The sequence below is a fragment of the Chiroxiphia lanceolata genome, chromosome 2 (assembly GCF_009829145.1).
Source record: "Chiroxiphia lanceolata isolate bChiLan1 chromosome 2, bChiLan1.pri, whole genome shotgun sequence".
Lineage (NCBI taxonomy): Eukaryota > Metazoa > Chordata > Aves > Passeriformes > Pipridae > Chiroxiphia > Chiroxiphia lanceolata.
Window position 1 is genome coordinate 112,720,518 of NC_045638.1, and position 10,295 is coordinate 112,730,812.

Sequence of the window (10,295 nt, forward strand, 5' to 3'; positions counted from 1 at the left end):
AACATTTAGCAATTTTCTCAAAACCTTTAAATGATCACCTTATAAGTCAAATATAAAACCTTCAACAAGAAGGTTAGAAAATGGATCTCAGCATTATTTTTATAGTCTATGATACCCTCAAAAAAAACCACAGCTTTTACTGAAAAAGGAAATTATATTGGTTTTGAATACAAGGTCGCTGATTTTTTGAGACCTCATGCTGTTTGTATTTTATACTGAAATGTTATTTAAATTGTATTAAATATTAGCAAATTTATTTTCCAGCACATTCTGAACCTTAGGAAGTTAATTCCAACTGTTAGTCAAAGAGTAAAGGTATCCTCTATTTTTTTCTTTTTAGAGTAGGAATCTGCTGATTCTGATTCATATTTATTTTCTATGGTATGACAATAACCTGGCAAAAGTAGTTTGATTGGCATTTTAACAGAATTGCTAAATTTACCTCATATTCTTTTAAGTGTGTTTTTCTAAAACAGACAACCTGGTTATTTGGAGTGGCATTTTGTGGTGGTTTGGGCTAGGCCTTCCTTGGTGACCAGTTTGTAACCAAGGAAGGGTCCAGATTTACCCAGTATTCCTTACGATTTTTACGTAAGCCAGATTATAAGAAAGGAGGAGAGGCCTTCGCTCTCTTTCCTTCCGGCAGCTTGGAGGTGCAGGTTCCCTGCTGTTGAGTCTGCCGTGTTGGGGAGAGAGGCCTGGTAGGGCCTTGTTGACCTTGGGAGGCGGAGGTTGCCGGCGATCGTCCCGGAGCGACTCTCGGTTGTCCCAAGGAGAGTGGTGGGATATTTTCTTTGCTAACTCTTAGTTACTAGATCTCGGGCTACTGATTGGGATATATATATATATTTTATTTTGGTTTTGTTCCCTTTCCCTTCCCCCTTCCCCTTCCCTTGTGAAATTCTATATATTTTTAAATTGTATATATATTTCAATTGTAACATAAGTGTAAATATATTTATACATATCACTTTAGCTGTCTTTCTCTCGTTTCAGGTTTTCTTAGTTGGTTGGGTTTTTTTTTCTCCCTCTTCTCCCTGAGGTTGGGCGGGGGGGGGGACTTCTGGTGGTAAGGTTTGGAGACTTGGCAGGGAGCCAGCTTCAAACCATATCACATTTCTTGATCTAAAACCAGCATTTTATGTCCTTTCTCAAAAATACAACTATATTAGAAGGGGAATTAAAAAAATATCAGTCAAAAGCCCCCACTTTGTCAAGCATTAGAGACTCAAAATACATTTGCTGCCTGTTTTGTTTCACCCATAAATCTGGATAATTTTATGGGAAATAAATCTTAAGTATGAGCAGAAAAAGTTACAAATATACTCAATACACACACATTTTCTCCTTTCAAAGTTGATTAAACATCTTTCCCCTTAGCACAAGGGGAGGGCTACAAACAACAGAGTGGGATGTTGCTTAAGGGTAAACATTGCTCAAAAAAATAAAGGGACTTTATTTATTTTTTGCCAAATTAAAAACATGACATAAATAAACAAACCGTGATAGTAACATTAACAACCACAATAATAATAATAAAGCCGAAAGTAACTAAAAAAGGAAAACACCCCTCTACAAGCCTGCACTGTAGTTTTGTAGAAGAAGAAAGGTAGAAATGCTGATCTGATATTCTGGGGGCTTCCTTTCAAATTTTAGTCTTAAGAAGTATGTATTGCTTTTCAATATTGCTTTTGATATTGACAGTAGAGAAAGAATGGCTTTCCACACAGGCGTAAATATTTTTACATGCATTTTTTTATTCAATAAGGAGCGTGCTTTTATTTGTTCTTTGATTAAATGTAATCAACACACTATCAGCATTTGGATTAAAAATATCCCATGAACTCTACCCTGACAGATAGAAATAATCAAGCTTGAGGACCTTGGCCTTTATTCCATGAACTAATTAGAGTAGAATGAACATAATGTTTCCTGAAGACCTCTAGTTTATGACAGAGTAGATCCACAAAAGGAATTAGGTACCTAAATTTCCACTTATAACGTTCAAAATTTCTGCTTTGCTACCACCTACTCTGGACTCTGCACAACCATCTACAGGATTTAATGTTGCAGTTTCTAAAACAGCAGAAAATCTGCTTTTGGACAGATATGCTAAAAATAGTGACACAATACACTCTCACAAATCCTGATGAGTCTGGAAAGCTCAATACCAAGTTAATCACTGAATTTGTAGAGGTCCATAAATGTTATGTCCCTTTTTCTGTCTTATCAGAGGAGCTGATCAGATAGGGATCCTCAGAACTGCCCACTGGACTAGTCTTTGCCCAAAATGTGTTCTACTGGTTCGAGTCCTCTGCTGGTATCTGCAACATATTGGCATCCCCTTAGGTAGACCCACCACATGATCTGAGCTCATCTGCACCCAGATGAGAGCTCTGATACCTGCACTGTTTGCTGTCACATCTTTTGGGGTGTAGGCTGCCAGGATTTCAAGAGCAGTTCTTCAGATCAGTGTCAGTCTGGGTCTTTTAACTTTTGAAGTATAAATGCTGTCTTTAAATTGTAACATTTCTCTCTGCTTAAATTCCCCTTTGATAGTTGAGTGACAGGTGCAGAATGACCTGGCTACATCACGTAGGCAGCTGATTTAGGCTGAAAATAGCTGCTAAAGGAGAAAATGGAATAAGGAGAGGACAGAAGATGAGAATTAGCCTCTCAAATGGAACTTGTGCTTTAAAATTAGGTGCATGAGAGAGGATGACAGAAAAGTGATAGAAGCTGCAGTCCTTGCTCTTATTCCTTTGGACTTCAAAGGGAGTTTTCCCCATTGAGAGCTGCAGGATCAGACATCCTATCTGTACCTGTTTCTTTCAGCATCTGGCTCTCACTTGCGTTGCCAGGAGAGCTTTTCTCACCATATGAGATTGTGAAACATATTTAAAGCCCTTGGTGATGGGCTTAAAGTCCATTGCCTATTTTGTTGGGCATTCCTTATACCTTTTCTAAAAAGTGCCGCTGCAGAGCAAAGTTTAATTTGCACTTGAATGTGGGAAGTCTTCCTTTTATAGAACAGGTTTTTTACAGCATTTACCTCTTACTGCAGCTTTCAAAAAAGCAAAAATGAAAAAACTGGCATACCCCATGCTGCCTCAAGAACAGGAGCACATCCTTTCCACTTATCACTGTTAGATTTTGGCTCTTCCATTTCCAAATGTCGCTCAGCAGCCTGAAGCTAAAATGATCTTCTTTTGAAAGCCTTTGTCCCTTTTGGGTCAGAGGATGCAGAATGGCCTTTGAGCTGCTCATTCTAGCTGGGGAAAGTAGAAAATAAACCATTAGGTCTAGACATCTGGGCAAAGATGAATCAGCTGACATTATTAAATATATATATAGGAGACAAAAATGTTGCTGTATAAAAAGGTATCTCACATTGCTCCATAATGAGAACCTGGTTTTGTGTATGTCCTTTAGTTATCCTAAATGCTTGTTTAGGTTTTGTGCTGAGGCACAGCCTGGTTCAAAGGCATTTGTTGTATTTTTTCCCACTGCTTCTTCAGTGAAGAAGAGGACTGGGAAGTCCTGGAGAAGGTTAAACGTGAATGTTTTGTGTAAAGCACCTGGATAACTTGCCCATCCCTGATTTATCTCTGCAGTACTTCATTTCTATATGATACTAAGAACACTCCATGTCAGGCTGGAGCGCAAGGAAAGACCAGCATTCACAAACTCCTCTTTGTATCCTACATACAACATGGTACATTTTCTCACTACTGTTGACATGGTGCAGTGCATAATTTATAAGTCCGGATTGGTATTCAGTCAAACTAGATTCAATGCCTCATTTTGGGCTTAAGATCTTGGCTAATATTTGTCCCACTGAAGTGTTTCTTTTCAGCTTATGAATTCTTATTATGCAGAATAACTGAGTTTCAAAAACTCCAGAGCAGGAAGAGCAGTGACATCCTGAATCTGTTTGAAAACAATGTATTCTAACTACTGATGCTATTTTTAGATGTATATAGTAATATATACATATGGTGAGAAACTTAATATACAATTTTCTTTGCTAGCCAAAACATGCAGGATCATCCATTAAGCCTCTCTTCTCCCTTCTGCATCTTGCATTTCTAGGAAGTAGATAGAAGGTGAAAAGTTTGTTTGTTCTTCCATTCTTGTTGCATGGTCACTATGTGCACAGAATGGGTACATAGAGGTGTTATGTTACCAGCTCAGATTTAGATTAATGGAATATTTTTGATGGAGGAGTCTTAGAAGTTGGGAGGAATAGCTCTGGTAAAAAATGGTCTGATAGCTTTAGGCTTTTCTGAAAGAGCAGGAAGTAGTCTTGTGCAATAATAAACATTTTAATTACAGAATCAGAGAATCATTTGTATTGAGAAAGACGTCCAACTTTTGGCTGGTCATCACCTTGTCAACTAGACCATAGCACAGAGTTGTTTCTTGAACACCTCCAAGGATGCTGACTCCACTAACCTGAATTCTTTTGCTGGTGGTAGTTTAGGGGCTGAGTTAATTACGAGTATTTAAATGCTCTGTTCATTTATTCTCTTGCTATAATACACAGTCTCCTTTAAAAGATAACATTGTTAATTGTCCTCTGCACCTGTTTTGTGAATATCTGTAAATAGTCTTATACTTTTATTACAATATTTTTTGTCAGCAGACTCTTGCTGCGGACTAGAGCACCTAAGTTTCTCCAGTAACCTTTCCTTTCAATTTATCCTGTGGCATTCCACTGATCTAGTTTACATATTTCTTCTGGTTCAAGTGATTTAAGATACTGAGGGTGAAAATCATGACAGAAGACTCAAACGAAATGATTTGGTTAAACCTCTGGGTGGCCATCAAAAAAAATCTTGTTTCAAATGCCTTTCTGCTGTGCAAAATGAACAGAGCTTCATTGTGACATTCAGCTTTGATCAAATGTCATATCTGGGATTCCTTCTGCACAGCAGTGTTTTTATAATAAGAGCTATCATAATGCTGCAGCCAACACTTTAAACTAGCACTAAATTAGAGCCTGTGAGCTGGATGCATTTTGCAATGGACAGTTTTTCTTTCCTCTCTGGAAGAGGAAAGTTTTAAGTTGGCAGTACCTACTTAGTGTTTTGGCACCGTCTAGATATTGGTGTATTCTGACACAGATTCCTCTGTGGCCTTGCATGAGTCACTTATGTCCCTTGATTTTTTCTCTGGGTTTGTTTATCTTTAAAATAGAGATAACAGTTTTTGTCCTCAAGGAGAAGAGAGTTCAGATGGATTGGGATTACGTTTGCAAAACTTCAGAATCCATGACTTTTATAACATGATATAAACTTATCTGTGATGTCGGACTTCTGTTAAATGCATGACGTATTTTACATTTCCCCTCTTGTGTCTCTTTTGTTAAATAATATACTCTTGTTCATATCAATAATTCTTGCCCTGCTTCAAAGATAACAGAGGGAATCTTTAACTTTTTACATGCTACCTCAATATTGATGTTTTATGTATAATTTACAGACAATATTTATAAATGATTCGCCATGTACAAAAACACACACCCAGTTAAAACCATAAAAACATGATGTGTGAGGTTTTATCCTTGCAAAGGTAAATACAGAACCAAGGAAACCAGCAAAAAAGGAAAACTGTACATGTAACATATTTAAATGGAGAGCTTCAAATGACCATTTGAATGACAATTGTCCTGGTTCAGGCTCTTGAGTTGAACACATTAATGCTCTACAGCCCTCAGTATTCCTCCTCCTGAAGCTTCTGCAGTAAATCAATAATCCTTCCACCTGCTGCTGATTTCTCCAGGGTGAGTGGCCCAGTTATTCGTCTGACATCAAATAGCATCATATTCAAAGATGTAAGTACTAAAAACAGATGAGCATGACTTGGAATTCTGTTGTCTGCTTAGGTGCTTGCTTAAATCATGTAAGCAGGCTCATCTCTGTAGGAGCCAAAAAACAACTCTCAGCAAAAGAAAGCCTGGTAAATTTGAATCATAAACCTGGAAACGAGAGCTGACAAACATCTCATGATCTGAAGAAATTTGGACCCTTGTCCTAAGACCTGTTAATGTGCAACCCTGAGATATAAACCTGACTCCAAGCAAAATTAAGAAAGGACTTTTTGAGATGATTGTTAAAACTTAACTATTTGGAAATTGCAGTAAAAACTTGTGTAACTCCCTAATTAAGTTGTCCCCTTCATTAACATGTCCAGCCCTCAATGCCTTTAAAATTGTGTTCTCACATTCAATGAAGCATTCCAGTTTTCCCCATGCTGGAATCGTGTTTAGTTTTGTTTTTCAGGCCACCACTCATCTCACTCTTCATCAGGACTATAAAAGTCAGCCAAAGAAATATATTGCTGACTAGACCAGTATGGATGCCTTTCCCATTTGATTTTTCATTTATTTTGATGCCAAAGGCACTGTTCTCCTCTATTAAAATCTCTGATTTTAAGTAATCAGGTGTATGCTTTTGCTCATGTGTCCAAAAATGTATATGTGATGAAAGCAAAGTCAAGTAAAGATTAAATACAGGGAGAAGGGAGGGCAGGGGACAGGAGGGGAAAGGAAGGAAATCAAAGAGAAAGGCTAGGAGTCAGGGAAGAAAGAGGGAGACTATACTAAGTTTAGGATTCAGATTAGAAAGAGAAATAAGAAAGCTTTACTGTTCAATATCATCTCTACTCTTCTCTTGATCTGTAGTCACACTCATCTTGTATGCATCAAATTCAGAACCAGAAATGAAGATCTATATTTCTCTCAGTTGTCAATACTGCACAAGCATTTTTTTTTTCCAAACACTTCTTGTGATATATATATGTATCCTGACGGGACTATCTATAGGCATAAGCTTTGGCACTTGTATTAGAATTTGCAGGATTATGATTTCATTGTTTTTCTTTAAGGTTGATAATAAATTAGTGAAGTAACTTGAAATAGGTCTCTAAATTAAAAGTGAGTGATTTCTTTTAAAACTCAAGATATACATTCTTCTGTTTGAAGAACTGAAATGGAAAAGTATTATTCTTTTTCTATTAACTAGCAACTATTCAAACAGAATGTGAATACATTTGAGGTGAACTTCCCATTCTTCCAGCTCCTTATCAGAAGCACCATATCTGGGTTTTAGGGTTCAGATATTTCCTTTTGAATAGACCAGCAGTGGAAGAAAAGGGAGGTAACTGTTATGAATATGATTGTTATTGATGATGGACTTCAGGAACTGAACACAGATGAGTCTTACTGACAATCTTTACTTTTGGGTGACAGGAAAAGCCATTTGTTCAGAACAAATGGAACAAAAAATGTTGGGCTTAGTATCAAGCAGATTTTAGGGCTCAGGGTCCAGCAGAATTCATGGTGCTTTGGCACTTATGTCAGTGACCATGAAACAGAGGTTCTCAGGATTCTTTCCAGGCCAAAATGAACACTTGGGTTTCATTGTTTTTCCTTATATCTTCTACTATTTTTCCTTATATTGCAGTCAGTGATGTATTTCAGTAACTACGAAATCATGTTGCTGCATTTCACATGAGGTAAAAAAGGTAAATATCAAGGTGACTGTATGAAGCATGGAATACTGATAGCTGAGCACAGACTATGCAGCAAAGGAAATCTGTTACATGCACAACAAGCACTGAGCAATATGTCATCAGGAATGGTTCCTGAAGGGCATGATTATAAAAGAGTTTGTTTCACCAAAGAGCTTTAAAGCTTCTTTGAGGGAAGATATACCCACTATTGCCTGTGTTCATTAAGCTTGTGTCCCCTATCCTATTTCCGAAGCTGCTGGTATTTCTTCCCTGTTACCATTTAGGCAGCCAAGTACTTTATTTCCCTTATTTTCTCTTATCTCTTTAACCTTTCTCCACCTATTTCCCACTCACTCTGTTAAACCACCTGGTTAAAATGAATCTTTGTAAACCCTACTGAGCTGTCATTATGTTCATATCTGATTTATTTTTCATGAAATGGACTTTTCTCTTCCCTGGTGCTACCCAATCTGTATAAATTGGTTATTTTGGTCAATGAAAGTTTTTATGACTCCAGCAAATCAGACTGAATAATAAAGCAGTATAGTGGTGAGGTGAGCCATTGCCGCATCGTGAGAGGCTTCCCTTAGGCTCCCAAACTCAAAGCAGTCTGGGAGAGTTTACACATTTGATGGATATACTCATATTTGAAGTGAAATTCAAAGCTGAGCAAGTTGATGGGCATCACATTAAATGCACCTCTTAAGTAGACTGAACACAATTTTTGTCTAAAAGCTGAACCTGCCTTTCACTTGGAGGCTTTTTAAATCTGTGGCTGGCAGAGCTGATTGCACAATTAATAAATATCATACCTGTGTGCATGTGCAGTTGCCTATAATAGTGCGAATTCCAGTAAGATCCTTAATTTTTTGTCTGTAAAGGCAATGGTAAGTTCCATGACATATTTCTGATGGCAGAGGCAATGAAGTACAAACTCCTTCCCGTCTTGAATACTTGACATGGCATTTTAGCCAAAGGAATTGCAATATGCAAACTGATGTGATTTTATTAACTTTCCAGTGCTTTTAGCATTCTGCCTCCTTTTTGGCATAGCCTGCTTTCAGGTTTTTGTGGATTTCTGTGGGTTCCAGACGAAACAGTCAGAAGCTCATCAGCCTGATACTCTGACTTCTGCTTTACTCCACAGCTCACTGAATGACATAGTAGGATAGACTGCACTGCACTTCCCTTGTAAGGAATCAAAAGAGATTCCTTACAAGAGAATCATGAGAGCTATGAATATAGAGGTTTTGTGAGTCATCAAATTTAAGTATAATTAAGCATAATTCTGAGAAACACTGTGTTTAAAACTGCTTCATAGTTATGATTTTATATATATATATATACACTTGTCCCACTGGAACATTGACTCTTGTGACATTAATGTGACATTACTTTGACATTTACAAATTGCACAATACTATTTCTGATACATTTTGAAAATAAATAATCATAAAGGATCAAATATTGCACAGTTATAGGGAATTATTTACTTGGGAAAATCTCTTTTCCTTCTTCAGAAAACATGCAATATATATTTGGTTCTTTTAATAAGAAAGAAGTTTTTAAACAAATGTATAATGTTTTCCTTTCTGTTTCCCCTGGGGTTAATCATTCATTTGGCATGCAAAGATTCATTTAGAAGTTTTATTACCCCTTATTAAGCCAACTTATATTATTTCAGGAAAGAATGATTGCAGCTTATGGTATTAGTGGTTCTTCCAGAGAGATGTCAATGTGGAAATAACAAAGATCTTCATGTATATTAAATCAACTGCTAGCAATCCTCCAGAGCAACCTACAATTAGTTAACTGTAGCTTCTGATGATCTGAAAATGTAAGAGTAGTTTACATTTTATTATCTGTCTACTGAGAGCTCATATTCTCTTAGATTTCATGTAGTCATCCATTTATTTTCTTCTTTCAGTTCTTCACAGCAGGCTTGGGGGAGCAGGGTGTGGGGGACAGTTGATTTTATATTTGAGAAACTGAGAAATAAAGGCACTTAAAATCGGTGGCTGTGAAACCAGGCTTTACCTTTGCAGCTTTGAATCTAGTAAAAGTCATCTCAGCTTTCATGAACCTGAGTCTAGGGGTCTATGATGCATAAGCTTGCTTTCGAAGCACTGTCTCACAACGTGATTGAAATAAAACATCAGGACACAGATGTCCTGTAAGAGCAGCTGCACAGGGTCAGGTTAAAGCCCTCCCTTTAACTCTGGGTGTTGCAGGAGCCCGTGGAAGCTTAGGCTGAGTGTTAGTTTACTCTTTCTTGGAAATAGTTTACTTCCTTTCAGAAATATTTTCTGAAGCCTCAATAATTAGTAATTTCAGGCACTTCTGAAAACACTGGAGTATCCTTTTATATTCAACAGCCTTCAATAGATTCTATTTTTTCCATCATCTTGCTCAGTTGCCTTTCAGCCTCTGCACATTCCCTGACAAGGAATTCAATGGCTTGATTGTGCACAGTATGAAAAAGAGACTGTTTTTGTTTGGTTTGAATCTGTCATCCTCCAGTATCTCTTGAAGTTCCTTGGTTGTTTTATTGTAAAAGACAGGGAATAATTATTCCTTACTCATCAGAACCTCAAGTGCATGGACCTCAAGCAATAATTTGAAAATGCAAACCATCTGTGTGACAGCTGTGGTTGAGCTTGATCTCTTTCAATGCATACATTCATTCTTTGGTTTGGGTGACATTACAAACCTATAAATGTCAACTGCAGAAACTCTGAAAATAATAGATTTGCATGCATTGTTAATTACTTTCAAACAAA